The sequence below is a fragment of the Mytilus trossulus genome, chromosome 11 (genome assembly GCF_036588685.1).
Source record: "Mytilus trossulus isolate FHL-02 chromosome 11, PNRI_Mtr1.1.1.hap1, whole genome shotgun sequence".
Lineage (NCBI taxonomy): Eukaryota > Metazoa > Mollusca > Bivalvia > Mytilida > Mytilidae > Mytilus > Mytilus trossulus.
Genome location: NC_086383.1, coordinates 64,692,106 through 64,698,511, shown reverse-complemented (window position 1 = coordinate 64,698,511; position 6,406 = coordinate 64,692,106).

Sequence of the window (6,406 nt, the reverse complement as noted above, 5' to 3'; positions counted from 1 at the left end):
GGGCCAAATAATCTCCATGACAATGAGATGTGCCAATGCTAATACAACTGTATACCAAATATGAATGACCTACCACTTGTGGTTCACCATAAACAAGACCTAATCACAAACTAATACATTGTTGACACCGTTGTCGCCGGCACCGATGCCAGAAACAGCATACCTAAGTCTCGCTTTTTGATTCCGTCAAGCGAGACAAAAAATAAAAGATGAATGTGTCTGCACTGGTTCTTTATCATTGTGTAGGAGTTTCATAAAATTTACAATTTTGCAAGTTATAAAGGTGATAACTCTAGAACTGTAAGTGACTCACAGCCCACATTCGAACTCTGTATGCAAGTCTTGGTTCTAAACATTGTGTATGCGTTTAATAAAATTTGATAAGGAAAATTTAAGTTAGATTGTGGATTAAATGTAACTAGAACACACCCGCAAAATCGCGGGCATTGAGAGCTTGTGAGATTTTGTGTCTGGAGAATTTCAGTAAAAGATTTCATATCTGGATAATTTCATAAAAGGTATCAAAATTAATAGGTACTTGGAAGCAGTTTAAGTCCTCTCCCTTGTTTCCAAAGTCTGTTATTTTTTTGGTGTTAAATTCCATTATTTTCGCGTTTCTGTATACTATAAATAGTGTATTTGCTATTTACTATGAATTTCTTCTCCTAGACGATCACTGCTATATTATTTGGAGTCTCTATCAACGCAATAATTATTTTCAAGTACTCTTATGAAATTTATGTGCAAGTTTAAATCCGGAAGTCCTGTTTGACTTACATTTAAAAGCGAAATTGCGGACATTTTAAACTTGGTTGAAAGTATGAATTTTTGTAAAAAAAATATGTCTGGAGAATTTAAGAAATGATATCAAAAGTCATATAGGTACATGGAGACAGGACACTATTTCTAAGTTCTCTTTTTTTTCAAAGTCCGTTATTATTTGGTTTTCTGTTAATATATACCATTATTTTCGCGTTTCTGTATACTTTGTAAATACGTATCTATTATAAATATTAAAGTGTATTTAATTTTCTATTAACTGTTAAATCTATAAAGTTTCCTCTCCATGGCTATCACTGCTATATTATCACTGGGGTAAAGCTGATGACCGTAACTGCATTCACGGTCATCCCAAGATGTCGGACGAAAAATTAGGTCAGTTTCTGTATTGTCTGTTAAAGTGTTTTTATATCATTTTCTTTACAAATCATACATTAAAACGATGTAAATTTATAAAAGAATCACTCGGAAACCACTAATTACTTCCAAGAAATGTGCATGAAACGGGAAATTCGATTTGAAAAAATAGTTAAGATGACCGTAAATCATAATCAAAATATTTTCAAGATGACCGTAACATATAACAAGGATGACCGTGATTGGTAAAAAGATGACCGTAACTTGTAAAGGATGACCGTAATTTGTAAAGACTGACTGTAATTTATATAGGACGACCTTAACTTTTATAGGATGACCGTCAATTCTAAGAAATATCCGTATTTGTAAAAGCTTTTTGTTGAGTTTGATGATCTCAATGGGGGCTCGGTTAGCGGATATAAATATGTTTCATAAATTTCTTTTTTTAAACTATAATATAATTGGCCTATTTTGGATTTATGACAATGATAGTAAATTGCATATTTCTCGTAAACAATGAAATATTTATTGATAACCACGTTAAAATTTTTACACAAATTGCATTGACAGCGATACGACGAAAATTTGAAGAAACATGAATTTGTCCCTAGTACACGGACACCTCATCTACACTATCATTTTCTATGTTTAGTGGACTGTGAAAATGGGATAAATCTGTAATTTGGCATTAGAATTAAAAAGATCAAACCATACACAGGCACTTGTCTCAGAAGAATATCCTATAAACCTTATTATAACGTATATAGGAAATTTGTTTTTCAGACAAGTGCCTGTGATATCATGGGGAAAATATGTACCAAGTTTCAAGTTGATTTTAAAATCTTAATTTGTCTTGATATATGCAGGCGGAAACACTCTTAAAAAAGAACAAAAGAATCGATTTATGGAAGCTCTTTGTTTATCGAGAAGGCGATAAATGTTTACTGTAATGTTGGATATAGTAACAAAATTTTTAAAAGATTATAGAAACAAATAAAACGACAATTTTCTTCTCAATTACGAAGTGTTTTATTTTAAAAATACTATTTGCTTAAAGTTTTCAATTTATCTATTACATAATAATGCAAAACAATAAGATATCAAGTCGACAACATGGGTATCTATATAAGTCGGATGTACAAAATGCATAACCTCCGAATTTTTTTTACCACGGACGGAGAACATATCAATCTTTTAGTTCTGAAATTTTCGTGTCTGCCCTTCCATTATGTGAATCAGAGGCGGATTTAGGGAGGCAGGCCCCCCCCCCATTTTGGGAAAAAAATTAGTTGCTTATATAGGGAATCACTTAAGTGTCCTCTGAGGTCAGTCAGTGGGCCCCCACTTATGAAAATTTCTGGATCCGCCACTGTGAATCAAGAAATAATTCCCCAAAATAGGTATCGATTGTATCGAAAAGAGAAAATTGAGTGCACCTTTTTATGTTAGAGCATATTTGAGGTGTATATTTTGTCTTTAAAACGTACAAAGCAAGAGTATTTGATATAGTATATCGCTTCAGATTCTATCATTTTTAAATATCAATGCAACATGTTGACTTTTTAACGTAAACAAATGACAGTACGAAAAGATGAAATATATGGGTCAAGTGAAATACCTATCTAATGAATCCCAAAAACCAGAGTAGGTGTGTTCGAATATCTATTTTTCTAAAAGTACTTGATGACAGTCTTATTATTTGGATGATGAAAATGCATATCTTCGAAAAAATATGATTTTCTTGTGTGTGATAACTAGGGTTTATAATTTTCAACCACTGAAAATTTTTAGTCTGCCCTTCCACGTTAGATTTTTTTTTTTAAATGCTTAATAATTTTTGAAAAATTCATCTGACATCCGATCAGACAATATTTTTAAGTTGAATCAATGCAGACGAAATCATTAACTGATGGTCATTAGCTAGTAGATACATTTGTCTTTTAAAATACAACTGACTTATAAGGTTCGTAATGGTGCTATGTGGATAAGTTTATCAGTTTTCAAGAGCAAAATTGGCAGCGCGTCATCCCTACAATGGCTTCCATTTCTACGATTGTGAAAAATGAACTGCCAGGCGTAATGGGGAGATAATTTTGACGAAGTAGAATCATGACTGTATGAATAACATTTCTGTATATATACAAATTGACAACGTTCCGCCTTGTGATACTTTATTCATACAAGACTATTTTAAGGATCTACTTTGCTGGAGCTCACCTTCACTAGTTTAGTCGTATGATATTTTAAAAATATTTTCTGTTATTTATTTACACGACAAAATGGAAGACGATATAACATCAATGGGTGTACATGCATTGGCATTTTTAAAAATGTGTATTTATTATATGTCATTAAAAGGGATCCCAGAAATAAAAAAAAAATCTGTCGTCGTGCAGTTGGAGGCTGTGCACCGCATTTTTTTCATTATACTTGTAAGGTGTCATTTTATCGCGCTTTTGTAGTATGTTTTCCTACCTGTTCATTTGCAGGTCTTTTTGCAAATTCATTTTAAAAATTAAACCCTCTACCGTAAAACAGATACATATGGTAAACTTTGCATTTTAAGCACGTCTTATTTCCTTCTACAGGGCTGATTCCACTATATAATTTAGGGCCGCTTGGCGGCCCTGAAATCGGACAGCGGCCCCAAAAAAATATTTGTGAATATAAGTTCCCAATTCATGAAAATAAAATAAAAATCGGTTTTCCAGAAAAGTTTAGGACTTTATTTGTTATAGGTTGAAAAACATAGGCAAAGTATGGATGTTTACAGTGTCCTATATTTTGACTTTAGTGGACGATTTGATTCTGTCATAGATATCTATGATTATGTCAACATTTGGTAAACAATTTTAGCAGCCAGATTCAATTGATCAAAATGTTATTGGATTATTTGATCTCTTAAAAGTAGATCGCCTAGCAGGTCAAAAACATGTTTGTCAAAATTGGTGTGAAAGCAGACCTCGGCTAAGAGCAAATTCAAATTTTGATATAATATTGATGAATCCATTTTAATGGGCGCCGATCTGGTAAAAGCAGATCGCCCAGAAGAGCTGCATAGTTATATTATTTGATGAAAATACCGGTAAATTATTTTATATTTGGCTCTATTTCATCAAAAGACAAAAGTTTGAGCGTTTTTGAATAATAATGTTGATGATTAGACCATTCATGAAATACGATATGTCACGATTTAATATGGAACTGTTTCAAAAAATGAAAATGATCCTTTCTTTTTCTTTAGAATACCATCAACTTTTTGAGAATTACTTTCCGGCGCATGCATAAATAGTTTTAAGTTAATTTCAAATATTCTTTTACTTATTTATGAAATTTACAATTTTCCAAATAATTTTAAAGTTCACTGGTCAATTGCTTTAAATATCTTATATACTAACTATATAAACTTTTTTTTATTGTCTTTCTGAAAACGACAATGGACCAGTTCAATTTGAAATCCATTTTAATCAAGGTAAACTTATAAAGATGACCTGTTGAAAAAATACCAAATGGATGATTTTTTTTTCATTGGTTTATATGGCAAGCCATTTTGCTATTTAACTAAATTTCAAGATATCTTATACACTTTATAAGATATCTTGTATAGTTTATAAGATATATGAAATATCTTACAGATTATATAAGATATCTTTAATATAAACTATATGAGATATCTTATTAACTATATAAGATATTTTATAAACTAAATGTTTTGTTTATAAGATATATTATATGAAAGATATTCATAAGATATATTAATAACATTAGGAGATATCTTTCAAAGTATATGAGATATCAGACGGCTGCAGTGCAGGCGATTTTGTGTCACGATATCACAGTAGCATGGGTTCGAATCTTGGCGAGGGAAGAACCAAAAATTTGCGAAAGCAAATTTACAGATCTAACATTGTTGGGTTGATGTTTAGACGAGTTGTATATACATTATGTACACAGCCATGTATCACCATCATTGATGTAGAGTCGGACACCAGAGATAACAGGTTACAAATAAAAGGGATTTCTTTAACTGGTATGATTTATAATACTATGAAATGTACGACCCGACGTCTAATTGGAATACTGTCGAACCAACACACTGTACAGCTTCGTTAACCTTGACTTCAGAAGTCTATCAAATGTTATATAATTATTATTCATAAAGACAAATCATATAAAAGTTTTGATCATTTATTTGACAATCTTAAAATGGCAGAGAGAATGGGATGGCTGTGAAGGCTCTAGCTGTTACTGGTTTGGTTGGGTTCCCGGTATAGTTGGTCTATCTTATTAAATATATGTATACACATACATATATAACAATCCAGAGTAACTTCTCTGTAGTTTCAGTCGGCTAGTTTAAAAAGTACCATTAGCATATAGCTCATTCAGGCTTACAAAGGGTCTCAATAAAAGAACACCTATAAAATTATGTAGCCTTAATTCAACAACATCTATTTAAAATAATTATCTGTATAAAAATACCATAATGGTTATTATTGTGACCAAGACAATCTATTTCTTTAATACTTAAAGAAATATATTTACTCCCATATAGGCTCCCAAATTGATCTCATTAATTTCCTCCTAAAGTCTCCCAACTTTACTCCCACAGCTCCCAAATTTATCTCTGTACTTTGCTCCTTAAGTCTTTCAACTTTACTCCCACAGCTCCCAAATTTATCTCCTAACTTTACTCCTTAAGTCTCCCAAATATGTCTCCCAACTTTACTCCCACAGCTCCCAAATTTATCTCCTTACTTTACTCCTTAAGTCTCCCAAATATGTCTCCTAACTTTACTCCCACAGCTCCTTAAGCTCCCAAATTTATCTCCTAACTTTACTCCCACAGCTTCTTAAGCTCCCAAATTTATCTCCTTAATTTCCTCCTAAAGTCTCCCAACTTTACTCCCACAGCTCCCAAATTTATCTCCGTACTTTGCTCCTTAAGTCTCCCAAATATGTCTCCCAACTTTACTCCCACAGCTCCCAAATTGATCTCCTTAATTTCCTCCTAAAGTCTCCCAACTTTACTCCCACAGCTCCAAAATTTATCTCCGTACTTTGCTCCTTAAGTCTCCCAACTTTACTCCCACAGCTCCCAAATTTATCTCCTAACTTTACTCCCACAGCTCCTTAAGCTCCCAAATTTATCTCCTTAATTTCAACGGAGATTTCAAGTTTGGTGTTTCATAACATTCAATTCCAAACCAGAACAATTACTGCTTTCCTTAGCTGATAATTTTAGTTTTATAAGAAAATCAGCAAATCA